This window comes from Crotalus tigris, unplaced genomic scaffold (genome assembly GCF_016545835.1).
Source record: "Crotalus tigris isolate CLP2741 ecotype Arizona unplaced genomic scaffold, ASM1654583v1 scf7180000017847.2079705, whole genome shotgun sequence".
Taxonomy (NCBI): domain Eukaryota; kingdom Metazoa; phylum Chordata; class Lepidosauria; order Squamata; family Viperidae; genus Crotalus; species Crotalus tigris.
Window position 1 is genome coordinate 1,785,690 of NW_024096670.1, and position 16,479 is coordinate 1,802,168.

General features: G+C 40.6%; 1 protein-coding gene across 6 annotated transcripts in view; it reads left to right on the top strand.

Moving 5' to 3' along the window:
* GRID1 (glutamate ionotropic receptor delta type subunit 1) overlaps nucleotides 1-16,479 on the top strand; it is a 681,623-nt gene that overhangs the window by 411,356 nt on the left and 253,788 nt on the right. The window lies entirely within an intron of this gene.

Below are 16,479 nucleotides of genomic sequence, written 5' to 3' on the forward strand. Positions count from 1 at the left end.
AATTTAATCTATTTAATCCATCTCTTATTCCCTAATTGGTTTTAATATGAATGGTACTCTTTTCTTCATTCTGTACTTTAACTTCTGCTGGCTGCCTTGATCACTTGCTCGGTGGCAAAATGGGATGTAAATCAAATAAATGAATGCATTTATTTAATTATGCAATTGTGCCATACTAATGATCATGATCAGATATAATGTGGAGTTCCTTATACCGATGCACACACTTTTTAAAAAGGGATCCTGGAGCAGGTTTTGTGAATGTGCTTTGTAATAGGGTAAGAAATTTAAAAAAAAAGAAGAAGGTTTTTCATATAAGCAGAATTCTTTTCACGCATTACAATTTTCTTTTTCCTTTGTTTTCTAATTTTTCTTAATTTGAAAATCTTGGATTATAATGACAGTTATATTCTTGCTGCTTATTACATACAAGATGCTTCCCTACAGCAATTTAAAGACTAAAATTAAAAACCCAAAGTGCTGTCAATCACAGTTGTACTCTGGCAGAGCCTGAAATAGACTGAAGGGAAGCGAACACCAAAGAGTGATTTGAACGTTGAAAAGAGGGCATTGTCTTCTTAAAATGGCAGGCGGTGTCCTTCCATCAGGTTTTAAAATAAAGAAGAAATTTGTGCCTCTTACTGAGACAATACTTCATCCAGTCCTAGGAAGGAGATGGCATAAGGAAAAACAAAAACAAAAAAACTCTTAACACGTGATTTTGTAGAAGAGAGCTTTTGTTGCCCATGACTTTGTTGATGCAGTTTAGGCTCTGATGCTTGTTTGGCTTATATTCCTTACTGTTTTCTCTTTTGGCTTCAATTCGGGATTCTAAAAAAAATAAATAAATACCAATGTATCTTTGAACTCTCAGACTTTCCTTTGAATGTTGATTCTGGAGGTCAAAGGGCCTTTTCCCTTTGAGGCGTCTCTTAGACCAGTGTTTCTCAACCTTGACAATTTTAAGGCATGTGGACTTCAACTCCCAGAATTCCACAGCCAGCATTGAGTTGAAGTCCACATGCCTTAAAATTGTCAAGGTTGAGAAACACTGTCTTAGACTATGGCTTAACCAACAGTTACCATCTAAGCAAAACCCAGGTGGACGGTGGGTTAATATGGATGGCATGGACCCTACTATGATTTCATTGCTACCATCTTTCATCCAAATAGCTGTGGAGTTGTGGGATAATTGCCCTCCATGACTTCCAATTCCTGGGAGGCTACAGAATCTACAAAACATACGGTGGAGGGCTGCTTTGTTTCACCCCTTGTATTCTGAACTTTGTTGTTGTTGTTGTTAATTGCGAAGTCGTGTCCGACCCATCACGACCCCATGAACAACGTTCCTCCAGGTCTTCCTGTCCTCTACCATCTTCTGGAGTCCATTTAAGTTCACACCTACTGCTTCAGTGACTCCATCCAGCCATCTCATTCTCTGTCGTCCCCTTCTTCTATTGCCTCCATCTTTCCCAGCATTAGGCCCTTCTCCAGTGAGTCCTTCCTTCTCATTAGGTGATTTTGAACTTCCTTAACTTAAATGACATCACAGCAAAGATGCCTTGGCCCTAGTCCAGGGGTAGGCCACCTTGGCTCTTTTATGACTCATGGACTTCAACTCCCAGAATTCCTGAGCCAGCCACGCTGAGGGGAAAGGGAGAGGTTTCCATGCTGAGCCATGCTGGCTCAGGAATTCTGGGAGTTGAAGTCCACGAGTCATAAAAGAGCCAAGGTTGCCTACCACTGGCCTAGTTCATACTTCTAAAGCAGGATGGGGCTCTAGTCAGTTGAAGGAAGAGAAGCAGTGTGTCCTGGCCTAGAAATTATCCTCTACTGTGCAGCTTTATGTGTCCTGTTATAGCATAACTATAGCCCTGTTTCTGCAATTAATTGATCAACCTCTTCCATCTCAAGGTCCTTTAAGACAAACAGAGCACATTTTTATTTGGTGGCATTCCTTCTCCTCAGCATCTTCTCCTCTCTTGTGTCAGAGAAGATAGATCATTTCCACAGGGAAATGCTTTTTATTATGAGGGTTTCATGTGGAGTATTCTGTTCTAGCTCTTTGAATCATCAGTACATTGTGTCACCCAAGGATGGTGACATTTCTGATTGCTTTTCTCCCTTATACAGAATACTGAGACGTGGTCCCCATTCTGAAAATATCCAATGCTGATTGATGTTGTCACAGGTGGAGGCTTTGATTCTTCCACCCATCCGTTTGCTGCAGTGGAAGAGACTAATATGGTTGGTCAGATCCAAACAATTCTGAGTTAATAGCTTCTCATGCTCCTCCACAATAGAAAGAGAATCAGATTCGACTTTACGTCCTGGTGTATTTAATCAAAATATTAGAAAGCAGCACTTCCAACTACACTCTACTTTTCTGGGGAAAGTAGAAATGCAGAGAAACTTCCCAAACAGATTTTTTTTATTCAGCTCTTGTGATCCAGATGTTGTTGTTTTTTTAACTTGTGGCGTTGTATAATGTTCTAGAAAGACTCAAGTATTCTCCAATTTTTGTTTGAACTTTTTTTGACATCCATTTTTGTTTTGTTTTTTAAATCATCCTGTTTGTTTGTAGGTATTTTCCATATCTACTGGTGGATTACTTGGACCTCTGAGATCCTGCTCAAGATATGTTCTTTGATATATACATTATTATGGTGCACAGTCAGCCAGATGGTTAGACTGATAGATTTCCATTTTTCTTCACTTTATTGAGTCCTTCCAAATCGCTAGGATAGGCAGATATTGTTTTTTTTAAAAAAAATAATAATGCATAGGTATCATCACAGGATATAAGCTGTTCCAAGTGAAGCTGCCATTTTGCAATTGACTAATGGGGAATTTGTCAATACTGATGGTGTTCAAATGGTGCTCGGGATTTTTTGGGATTGCATCCAAGTCACCTGTCATTGTTGGTCCTATCTTTGGGGGGTGGGTTTGCCACAGGCTTTTTCTATATGCAATTCTTTGTATTTTGTGATTTTCTTTTTCTCTGCTATTCTGCTGTATCCAGGTACAGCCACCTCTATTATGCAGACTATTTTTGTGTGTTTATGGTTGGTCACACAGCCAGCCACTTGTTTAGATTGGATTTGGTTATTTTGTCCACCTACTGAGTCCCTCCCAAGGATCTAGAATAGGCATAGTTTGTTACTTTTATTTTTATTTTTTATTTTTGTTGTTGTTGTTATATGCTGTAGGCATTCTGTAGAACTCATTGTGACATATGGATTTCAACTTCTATCTTTAAATCTTGATGTTCTGTGATTGTATTGTATTATAAAGCATTCTATTCTATTCTGTTCTATTCTACTCTACTCTACTCTACTCTACTCTACTCTTATTCTATTCTATTCTATTCTATTCTATTCTATTCTATTCTATTCTATTCTATTCTATTCTATTCTATTCTATTCTATTCTATCTTCTCCCTTATTCTATTCTATTCTATTCTATTCTGTTCTGTTCTGTTCTGTTCCGTTCCGTTCCATTCCATTCCATTCCATTCTATTCTATTCTCAATAAAGATTCTATTCTATTCTATTCTATTCTATTCTATTCTATTCTATTCTATTCTATTCTATCTTCTCCCTTATTCTATTCTATTCTATTCTATTCTATTCTGTTCTGTTCTGTTCTGTTCCGTTCCGTTCCGTTCCATTCCATTCCATTCCATTCTATTCTATTCTCAATAAAGATTCTATTCTATTCTATTCTATTCTATTCTATTCTATTCTATTCTATTCTATTCTATCTTCTCCCTTATTCTATTCTATTCTATTCTATTCTATTCTATTCTATTCTGTTCTGTTCTGTTCTGTTCCGTTCCGTTCCGTTCCATTCCATTCCATTCCATTCTATTCTATTCTCAATAAAGATTCTATTCTATTCTATTCTATTCTATTCTATTCTATTCTACTCTACTCTACTCTACTCTACTCTACTCTACTCTACTCTTATTCTATTCTGTTCTGTTCTGTTCTGTTCTGTTCTGTTCTATTCTATTCTATTCTTCCAGATATTTCTGCTGCGTATTTTTAAAGTCTGTGGTATCTAATCTAAATCTTTCTCTCTCCTTCTTAGACAATTGGCATTTGAGAGACTCTGAGCACCCCTAACTTTCATTCAACTCTTTCTCACCTATTAAAGATGTTGGTCCCTGACATTTCTGAAGTTTTGTAAATGTTGCATTTCTTTATTACATGCTGGCATATTCTTGCTGCTCAGTGGCCTTATTTTTTTCACTAGGGTTATGTTGGCATTTGCTGTTTGAGAAAATTAACATGACTGCATGCTTGTGCCTGGATGAGCATTGTCCTTATTTTATATTGTGTCCTTCACAATGTTTGTAAGGATTAGCAACAGCAACAGAAAGAGGGGTGGGGGCTGAAAATCTACTATATGCAGAAGGAAAGATTTATTGCTTTGGAAGTAGTACAATTACTGCAGTGTGGAGAATTAAATGAGTGTGTTGAGTAGAAATTGTTCTTCGGGGAATCCCAAATTTAGCCTATGTCTATTTAATTTTTGGATGGTAATTGACTTCCTGAGATGGCTTCCTTTTATGTAATTTAAATATAGAATACTTGAAATCCTGCAAGAGATCTGTGATTGGTCCTTTTGTGCTAAATGTGAAGGGCGGATTCTGTTGTTCAGAGAGTTCCTCCCTCTGTTTCCCTGGTGTGTGATTGCTTTGAAATAAAATTGGTTGTTTAATCAACTGCCTATAGAACAGTGTGCCTGTGTGTATGTACAGATAGATAGCTATAGATGCAAGCTGTTTGGTCAGTTGAAGGAGAGTATGGTTTATTTGGCTGGGCATCTAGTTTTTATGCTTCTAGAAAACAAAATCAACTATTGTAAATGTCCTACCGGTGACTTTGGCTGTGCTATAGAATACTGGGACATGACCACTGAAGTAAAGACAAGGATAGAGAAAGCTCGAATAGTATTCTTCAAAATGAAAAAGGTCTTCTGCAGTCACAACATAAGCCTAAGACTGAAAATCAGGCTTGTCAGGTGTTATATTTTTTCTATCCTGCTCTGTGGAGTAGAGAAGGGGTGTCAAACTGCCAGCCTGCAGGCTGGTTTCATCATACCAGAACTGCGCCCACCCCATTGCCGACAATGGCAAAAAAGCTCCGATACGTCGCGTGATGTCATGTGATATCACGAGTTTGACATGTCTGGAGTAGAGAGTCGGTCTCTGACAGAAGGCCACCTGAAGAGACTAGAACCATTTGAAATGTGGATTGACAGGCAGCTGTTACGTATAAGCTGGGCTGACAAGATCAGAAATGAGGAGGGGATCAGCCGCCTGGGAAAGCCCAGGGAAATCGTCAAAACAATTAAAAAATGAAAATTAGAATATTTTGGACATGTGATGCGACACCCAGAAAAATACGGCATACTCCATTTAATCCTCCAGGGAAAGATTGAAGACAAACAAGGTCCAGGCAAGTACTTTGGCCACCTAATGAGAAGGAAGGATTCACTGGAGAAGAGCCTAATGCTGGGAAAGATGGAGGGCAAGAGAAGAAGGGGACGACAGAGAATGAGATGGTTGGATGGAGTCACTGAAGCAGTAGGTGTGAATTTAAATGGACTCCAGAAGATGGTAGAGGACAGGAAGACCTGGAGGAATGTTGTCCATGGGGTCGCGATGGGTCGGACACGACTTCGCAATTAACAATAACAACAACAAGGTCCAGGCAGAAGAAGAACATCGTGGCTTCAAAATCTAAGGGACTGGTTTGGACAAAGCTCAGCAGCACTTTTTCGTGCGGCTGGTGATAAAAACAGGATCACCAACGTGATCGCCAACGTCCGATAACGGATATGGCACAAGAAGAAGAAGAATAGAATACTGGTTCTTCAATGTATTTATTTCATTTGTCAGTGAAGGAACCACACTCTCATGTCCACCCAGAGCAAGTTGCTGCTTCTCTAGCCTTTGGGGCACTGAGTTTTCAAATCCATAATCTTATTTACTGGCCTTGCATGTCTACGCATCTACACACATCTGATAAAATGTATATGTTTTGTTCCCTGAGAAAATAGACCATTTTCTTTGATGGGTCATAAGAGCCGTGAAGAATTTAGTTTACAATATCCTGGTGTGCTAAAGCCTAAGAAGCATAGTATTGCCCTTATCTAAAGATTAACGGTATAACTGCAGTGTAAGTTATTGCCTTATGTTGACTGTAATAGTATAAATGAGATATTTATGAGAACTTCCCATTGCAATAATCCCCATGCATTCTGTTCAAACTATAAAGAATTTAAGTTAGTTTAAATGCATGTCTGCTCCTGATTGAAGATTTATGAAACCATCACCATTTTATAAAACCAAGAAAAGGGTGTTTTATTTTCTCTGTGTGTAATGCTGCTTGAAGCTGAATTACAACTGTGACCCAGTAAAGTGTTACCACGAGGAAAAGAACCACCTTGTACAATCAGGAATTTAATCTTTGCAAAGGTTTTGTGGGATAGGCATGTCCTTTTTCTCCTAAACAGCCAGAGGAGGAGGAGGAGAAGGAGAAGGAGAAGGAGAAGGAGGAGGAGAAGGAGAAGGAGAAGAAGGAGGAGGAGGAGGAGGAGGAGGAGGAGGAGGAGAAGGAGGAGGAGATTATTTAGTAAAGTCATACACACCAAAGATTTGCCCTAATTTCTTCTTTTTGTGTTCTATATATTTTCATCCCCCACCCTTTCCTGTGAAGTGAAAAAGGTTAAGTTCATACCATTTTGTTCCTGCTTTTTTTTACATTTCAATATCCCTCCCTCAGGCAGAAGAATTTCAGTTTCTGCAACAAAATTTGTTTCGCGACTTTAGTTAATTAGAACCCATTTTGCCCTCACAAAAAAAATCCAACAATCATCCCCAAATAACCGGAGTATACCTGATAAACCTAGATGAATAAATGAACAAAGCCACAAACATTTTCAGTAGAAATTCTCCAGTACAAGAAGAACTTACATGTGTCTTTTGTGTAAATAAAATCAGCTCAGCCCCAATAAATCTTGGGTAAGCAATAACATGGATTCCCTTGAAATTGTATCTTCACGTCCTTGAACTGGAAAATTGCCAGGAGCTTTTTCCCAGGCCACTGGAGGAAAACAATATTGTGAGTAAATTGTTTTCAATGCTGTTATGCTGATCTTGCGCCTAGACATGAGTCTCCCTGGTGGAAACGTTGCTGTTTGGATTGTAGAGATCAACACTGATTTCATTTTGGAGTCCAAAGCTTGGGTTAGGAATGAGAAAGGACATCTTCTGATAGTGGGGGTCCCATACTGCTTTCAGCTGCTTGTACCCTGTAAAAATAATCTGTCTTCTAAATTCTCACTTATACTTATTAATTTGCTTGTTCAGTGATAATAGAATTAGTACAGCAAACCCCTTTGAGGATTTTATTCTCTGTGTTGAAGGAAAAGTCTTCATCATGGTTCAGTCCAAGCCGGGAATAAACAACATGGTGACTGCTTTAGAAAGAAGGTTGCAGTTTATTGAAGAGGAGAGCCAGACAGAAAGATGGCTCTGGCAGAAAAGAGAGCGAGCACATGTAGGAAGTGGGTTTTTATACCCTCTGGGGCTCTTGAGGTTGCTTCTTGTTCCTGTTTGAGGCTTTGTATTTCCTGTCTCATATATTTTGACCTGTGTCCCTTTGGCATCTGTGAGTTAATCCTATTATGTCCTGTCTTAGAGTTTGGGTGTGGTATGTAGATTTTAGGTGTCTTTGTCTTCTTAATCTTCTAGCCTTCCTGGATTATTTACATCTGCATTTCTACAGAGCTCGTTTCTGCTTGGGGGAGGGAGACTTGGGGCTATTAAAAAAAAAACTGGGCATGCTTTTCTGTCTCTTTAAGATCCTTTGAGAAAATATCTTTTTCTGCCCTTTTAATATTTCCTTCTCTGGGGGGCTGAGTTCCCACATCTGATAAAATTCCCATTGCCCTATGGACATTTCTTTTTCTGTGCATGATGGTGAGAGAGTTCAGGAAATCTCTTCTAATCTGGAATCTAGAAAGAGTGCAGAGAAGATCAACAAAGATAATTAGGGTACTGGAGGCTACAGTTGCAGGAATCGGGTATGTCTAGTCCAGGGGTGGGGAACTTTGGCTCTTTTATGACTTGTGAACTTGGACTTCAACTCCCAGAATTCCTGGGCCAGCCACGCTGAGGGGAAAGGGAGAGGTTTCCAAGCTGAGCCATGCTGGCTCAGGAATTCTGGGAGTTGAAGTCCACAAGTCATAAAAGAGCCAAGGTACCCATTCCTGCTCTAGTCTAAGCTGGAAACACGGAAAGAAAGGCAGATCCAGCCAAGTGCCAGTAGATCAATAATGTCTGCAAAAGCAGCTGCAGAAGAACGCAAAATATTCTACATTGGAAAATCATACTTTGCGGGTTTTTCTCTTCATCAGTGCAAACTGACTGAAAGTGGCAGAAGCAGAGATTGGTTTGAATTGCCATCATACAACAAACTTTGGCCCATCTGGGGGAAAAAAAAACAAAAGGTGCTTGGATAGGAAATAAATAAACGATATCTCTGAAGGGCTAACTTGGGGATTGAGTTGAGTACAGATGAAGAGAGGCCTCTGAAGTCCACATCAACATGTGACTGTTTTGTTCATGGACAGGATAATATAATGATACCACCATCTTTTTATGTCACAACATACCCATTTACTTCCGCACCTTGTTGTGGCTTTTAGTGGACACTAATGGTTTGGCTCAGAAAAAGAAAACATTCAGAAAATTTGCAATATCTTTCTTCCAAGCATTTGCAATATCTTTCTTCCCCTAATTATACCGATTTCTCTGTCTCCTCCTTTTGCAGGATTGAGCAAGTCCCATTCCTAGTGAGCAGAAGACATCTAGGCAGGATTAAATAAGCACCTATTTATGTACTTTGCCATGTCCCTGATTTATCAGACCCCCATTGGTAGTTTACAATTTAAAAACAACAACTACCGTTTGAAAAGCTCAGACCGTTTTATAGAAATACATAGGAAATGGAGCCCTTTGTGATCAAACTTTGCCTTTATTTTAGAGTGATAAGACTAGACAGCTTTTTAAAAATATATATCCTAAACCTTCAAACCCGTTGTTTATATTGGAAGTTGTCCTGATCTAAAGTTAAGCTCCATCGTTTACGTAAATCATGTCAGAGGCCCAAGAGGTAATAATGATACTCTTCGCTAGCTTGGAAAATTGGAGTCGTCCACTTGGACTAACAATAAATGCCAATAAGATAAAGTGTGATGTGTAGCTGGTAAAGGTAAATAGAGAATCAGTGAGCTTGTAGGACAATGAAAATCTAATATGTACTGGGAAGAACTGATATCCTTTGATACAAGGACAGGAAATGCATACGACAGATGCAAAAATGTAGCCATTTAAATGGGTACAAGCAGGATGTTCATCTCTCAGGTAAATATTTATCAAAGGCTGGTACTTTATCACTCAATGAACTGGAAAGAAGTGCTGTAAATTTAATGATGGAAATGAGATTTATTCAGAAGGTGGTGCCAGCATGTTTAAGTCAAACAAAGGAAAGAGGGTTAATTTTTATCACTGTAGACCAGTGGTTCTCAACCTGTGGGTCAGGACTCTATTTGGGGTCGAATGACCATTTCACAGGGGTCGCCAAACAATGCAGTCCACCATGTTTTCCCCCTTTTCCTTAGCTGTGCTACTCCCTTTTATTCTATTGGCTTTTGAAAGCCAATAGAAGAGACTCTCTTGAATAGAGTCTAATTCTATTGGCTTTCAAAAGCCAATAGGAATTGTCCAGGCTGTCTCTGCCCTGCTGAGCCCGCCAAAAGTCCCATTCTGCAAATGGTGCTGCACCAGTTGAGTAGTCCTTGACTTATGACCAGTTGAGTAGTCCTCGACTTACGACCGATTGGGGGTCGCAGCATTAAAAAGGTTGAGAACCACTGCTGTAGACACTCTGCTGGTAGGCATTTCACAACTTTTGGAAAAAGAAAAAGAAGTCAACCATTTAGGATACCTACATGGTGGGCAAGTCAGTTTATTTCAAATGAAGAAAGAAGTTGGATTAGATTTTCTTCTCGCATCTGAGTGGAAGAGATGTCTTCTCCCAAGATGAGGACTATTCTCACAGTGCTCTTTTTAGCAAACATGTTGAAAAGAATGGTTGTAAGTCTTCCAGTTACTGAATTATTTCCCATTAACAACCAATATAACACCTCATACATCAAGGCAAATATATTCTGGTTTTCTTCATCAATCCACAAGTTCTCTTCATTGATAAGGGGCAAGATTGAAACTCAATGCTTACCTAACAGGCTCCAAAATCTTCATCCTTCTAGGAACCAACCATAAGTTGGTTGGAATATTTTTCCACCCCACATTTATATGACCCAACAGTGGTGAAATATTTTGATTCCCAGGGCTTCATTTAATGTATCTTATCTCCTTCCATTGGTTCCTTTGTTAAAGAGTTAGGCAATTTTGTACCTGCACTTAAAGATATCCTAAATTCACATTGTCTCAGGAATCAGATTAATTTCATAAGGAAGAAGAATTGTCCAGCAGAAACTTTCCGTTCTGGCTCAAATGTGGTTGAAATTGAAGGAGAGACTTGAACACAGATGGTATCTAACTGAAGGACAGCCAGACTTGCCTCTGGCTGTCTTTAAGAGGGAAAGATCTGGAATGCTTCCAAGTCCCTGAGAATGTAGACCTATGTATGAAGACTTCCAGAGAGAACCCTGTAAGTACAGCTTAAGGAGAAAAAAAGACAAAAAACTCAAACTTCCTGGAATTACTCAAAATAGAACTGAGCTGTAACAGATAAAGGTCAAGAGAAGCATCAGCTATAAAAACTTCTAGAAAAACCAGAGTCATGCTGCTTAAATCCAATCTTCATAAATTCTTTCTCCTTCAAGACCCTGTTATCAGTTTGCCTTGGCATTTGGACCATTTCACAGTTATGTTCCTGATTTATAGCCCATTTTGCTTTGCTTGGTTTGTAGGAACTTCTGACTTTCTTGAGACAGTTTACATAGTCCTGTTTACCCCTTTGGCAGCTTGTTTGTGAACAACAAAGTCAAACTTTTGAGTGCAATAAATTTCAACTTTGGTTTGGGGAGGGAATTGTAATTTGAACTTCAATGATGGGCTTCGAATATCCCATATTTATAATTTAGGCTTGTAGATTAAAAATATTAACGTCATTGTTATTTTGAAATATTTCTCTGTCGTGTGTGATTTTTTCTTGCTCTGAAATTTGGTGGGTTTTGGATTTTAATTTAAATGCTAGCTCTTTTCTAAGCAAAGTCAAAATACTTTCCCTCTAAATGCACAAACCCTGAAGTTCAAATGTTAATGCTAGCCCCATTTCAAATAGTCTTGTTTGCTTCTAATATTGCCATTTTCCCACCAACAGGTTAGGAGAAAATAGAATTTATTCTAAAAGGTCAGCCTCTTCGTTCAGCTTTCTTCACAAGCAGGTTTTCACTTTTAGAACAAGCACCGGAATTTAGAAAAGGAAAAAAAAATACAAGATCAACAAACATGTATTTAAGCTAGTAAAATGCACCCATGCTATTTTTTATTAATATTTCAAAGCGTATAGAAAACAACTATGAGGGTAATCAGAGTTCTCAGATATTTATTCTATAATGCCGTAATTCTATGCATATTCATTCCAACCAGTTGGGCTTTTTGAAGCTTGTCACCCCAAGCTTGATGAAACTCGCAGTGAGGCTGGATTTCGCCCACGGAGTTTCAAATACTAACATGTGGCAGCTTTGAAAATCCCTTTTCCCTTGCTGAAAAACATCATCATTGGTCTTTAGGAACCTGCATGTAATCCCTGGTTTTATTTTGTTTGTGATTACCTCTTTGTTAGTTGCAGTGACTGCCTTTTTAAAAGGAGTGCAGCAAGGTGTGACTGTTGATATATTTTCGGCACGAAGCGGAAGATGACGAATGAGACTTCGTCGAAACGTTGCCAAGACACTTCCAATTTTATGTGGGAGAAAACCCGAATAACCAAAGACCTACATACAAACACCCGCGAAAACCTCAGTATATAGTAAATAATAATAGAATAAATAATACTCGATAACCAGGAGAGTTTTAAGTAAAAACTTTTTGTTAACTTAAAACTCTCCTGGTGATCGAGTATTATTTATTCTATTTATAATTATGCCCGGGAGTCGCATTTTTACCAACATTATTGAATATATATATCTATGTCTATCTATATCTGTATCTATATATCTATATATCTATATATCTATATATCTATATTAAAAAGGTTAAAAATGTGAACCCTAGGGATATTCATAATAAAATATAAAAATGAACACTAGGGTAATAAAAACTAAAGAAGTTTTTAATGGGTTAAAACTATAAAAGTTTTAAAAAGCGCCAAGCTTTCGCCGTCACCTGCCGGCATCCTCAGGGCTGGTGTGCCAGAGAATGAGAAGGTCTTTTTATAGGCGTGCCGAGGTTTGCACTCGGCTCCTTGATCTTGTTATGGGGCCTGATTGGTTCAGCCGTGTGTAGTTGGCCTGCGCTTTTTTTCTCTTCTTAGTTGTATTTTTATCCTCGTCCGTCTCCAGTTCTCCCAACCTCAGATTAGCTGAATGGCAATTCCAGTTATTTCGGTTGCTTTCATGTTCCGATCTCCCCTCAGGCTTGGGTGGTGGTGGACGTTCCAAGTTCCTTTCTCCGCCCCGTTCTGTCCGGTTGCTACTTTTAGAGTCCCATATATTTCCGGTCTCAATGCTTTCGGTTTTAATATGTTTATCATCCTGGTAATCCCGTAAATTGTTACGAGTCTGGTATAGCGTGGGGGGGTATTCCGCATGGTGGAGGGGTCGTCTCTTGTTCGTTGTCATGCCCAGCTGTCTCGCACGTGTCTTACTCCGAGTGCTCAATCCTGGGGGTGTGTGCACAGTCATCGGGGCGCGTCCCTCCTGGTTACCGTGTTCTTCCTTAGTTCTCCCCTTTTTTACCTTGTTGGAAGCGCTCGCGTATGTTCTATGGGAGTCCTCAGGATCGTCAGGTAGGGGGTATGACAGCTCGATCTCTCGCCCCCTGCCGCTCTCCGACTTTCCTTCCTCCTCTCCAACGGTATGTAGGGGTTCATCATCAACCACCTCCCGTGGTTTGTCCTCATAGGAGCTGATCGTTCCAGCTACATGGGGAGGTTTTCTCCTCCTTTCCCGACCAGCTGCGATGTTTCTTTTGGTGTGTGGGCAGGCCATTGCGTTTGGTGATTCCTCCGCATTTCCACCTGCCGTATCTTCCCTCATCTCCTCTTTGTAGCCGGGGGTCCGGACCTTGGTTCCTGTCCCTCCCCTGATCTTCTGGGATTGCGGCAGTCCCGCGGGGATGGTCAAGGTGCCTCGCGTTTGCTTCCTTTCTTTCGAATTGCACCTGGTTCGTTGGGCGGTGCGGGTGCTACCCAGATTGTTATCAAACCGTCGGGGGTGTTGCAGCCGATTATTGGCACTCCATGATCTTAAGGCTAAATAGGATGGGCATAGGTCAATGTGCCTATTAATAGACTTACTGTCTGAGAGCCATGCCTCTCTAAGAAGGCGGCACCGCCCAACGAACCAGGTGCAATTCGAAAGAAAGGAAGCAAACGCGAGGCACCTTGACCATCCCCGCGGGACTGCCGCAATCCCAGAAGATCAGGGGAGGGACAGGAACCAAGGTCCGGACCCCCGGCTACAAAGAGGAGATGAGGGAAGATACGGCAGGTGAAAATGCGGAGGAATTACCAAACGCAATGGCCTGCCCACACACCAAAAGAAACATCGCAGCTGGTCGGGAAAGGAGGAGAAAACCTCCCCATGTAGCTGGAACGATCAGCTCCTATGAGGACAAACCACGGGAGGTGGTTGATGATGAACCCCTACATACCGTTGGAGAGGAGGAAGGAAAGTCGGAGAGCGGCAGGGGGCGAGAGATCGAGCTGTCATACCCCCTACCTGATGATCCTGAGGACTCCCATAGAACATACGCGAGCGCTTCCAACAAGGTAAAAAAGGGGAGAACTAAGGAAGAACACGGTAACCAGGAGGGACGCGCCCCGATGACTGTGCACACACCCCCAGGATTGAGCACTCGGAGTAAGACACGTGCGAGACAGCTGGGCATGACAACGAACAAGAGACGACCCCTCCACCATGCGGAATACCCCCCCACGCTATACCAGACTCGTAACAATTTACGGGATTACCAGGATGATAAACATATTAAAACCGAAAGCATTGAGACCGGAAATATATGGGACTCTAAAAGTAGCAACCGGACAGAACGGGGCGGAGAAAGGAACTTGGAACGTCCACCACCACCCAAGCCTGAGGGGAGATCGGAACATGAAAGCAACCGAAATAACTGGAATTGCCATTCAGCTAATCTGAGGTTGGGAGAACTGGAGACGGACGAGGATAAAAATACAACTAAGAAGAGAAAAAAAGCGCAGGCCAACTACACACGGCTGAACCAATCAGGCCCCATAACAAGATCAAGGAGCCGAGTGCAAACCTCGGCACGCCTATAAAAAGACCTTCTCATTCTCTGGCACGCCAGCCCTGAGGATGCCGGCAGGTGACGGCGAAAGCTTGGCGCTTTTTAAAACTTTTATAGTTTTAACCCATTAAAAACTTCTTTAGTTTTTATTACCCTAGTGTTCATTTTTATATTTTATTATATATCTATATCTATATCTATATCTATATCTATCTATCTATCTATCTATCTATCTATCTATCTATCTATCTATATAATCACATTAAAAATTTGAATCCTAGGTAATGCCGTGTAGTAAAAACAAATAAATACGAACACCAGGATAATATTAAACTAGGATTTGTTTAATAAAAATGCTGAGCTTTTATCAGCCAGCACTGCCGACATCATCAGAACATAGAAACAAGTCAATGGGACAAAAGGAAGGAGAGGGGGGGAACAGCAGCCCTAGAAATTGGCGGTGCAATGACGGACAGCGGGGGGTGCACAAGGGAGGGGATTGGAAAAAAGAAAGTGGATAAGGGAATTGCGGCTTTAAAAACCATCAAGGGATCAGCAAGTACGTGCCTTTCAAGAATGAAACAATCAGAGACATCAGATGGACTGATGATTAGGTCCAAGAGCCATGCACAAAACTGGCCGGTGTTATAAAAGGAAACTCCCATTGACTTGTTTCTATGCTCTGATGATGTCAGCAGTGCTAGCCGACGAAAGCTCAGCATTTTTATTAAACAACTCCTAGTTTGACATTATCCTGGTGTTCATATTTATTTTTTTTACCACACACACACACACACACACACACACACACACACACACACACGTCCTTCAGAGTTTAGGCATAGTAATTAAGAATGATTAAACAAGCCAAAATCCTGTGGTGATAATTGATAAGCACAATTGAAATCAGCCTATGCCGATTTCAGGAACTTCAGCATAGACGAAAGGATGGGAAGATGCCATAAACCACAATTGATTCTAAGCCCCCCAGACTAGGTAAGATAGGCAGGTTATAAATTTTATAAAATAAATAAATAAATTAGGGCATGGGCAGCACAACTCTCCATCAAAGTCCTTGAGGGAAGGTCTGTTTCTGGCTGGCAGTGTGCCAGTGAGAACTGATAGGCTTTAATTCCTTTCCATCTGTCAAAATGCCTGAAGCTCCTGAGGCTTTGTTTGCTTTCCTTAAAACATAAAACTTCCACACTAATCCTAGTCGTGCTGAAAAAAGAACCACTATTTTGTGTCTCAGATCTGGCACTGAGGTGCTCTTGTGCTCCCGTGTCTTGAAGGGGAACGTTTCCATGGTACAAGTTGGAAATTTAGCTATCTGCAGCAGATATAAATAAGGGGCATGGATGGATTCTGCACCACTCTTGTTTGCAGGGAATGCCGGCTGAAATACAAATTACAAATGAAGGAGATAATTTGTAGTTCAGGGTTGAAATGAGGGGTCCTTGGTGGTCTCTGAGGTTGGTTGTTTTCTTGAAGACATTCCATTACCCAACTTCTGCACTGATGATGTTACCTAGTCTGGGTATTGAAAGGTCTGCAAGAAAACAACCAAGCTCAGAGACTACCAAGACCCCTGAAATAAAATTAACTTGGAAAGGGAACTGATGGCATATAGTAGATGTAGAACAGGGGTTCTCAACCTTGGCAACTTTAAGACTTGTGGACTTCAATTCCCAGAATTCCTCAGCCAGCAAAGCTGGCTGAGGAATTATGGGAGTTGAAGTCCACAAGTCTTAAAGTTGCCAAGGTTGAGAAGCCCTGATGTAGAAGATACCTCTATGTGAGTGAATAGGATGTTTAGTGGAAAGCCATGAAGTTACTTGGGGCAGTCCAAGCATTTGTCAAATGCCCTTGAAATTGTGGGCTCACCCTCAGAAAAAACAATGGGTAGATTCTGGAGGGAAGTTAAACCCAGGAAAAAGTACATATTCAGT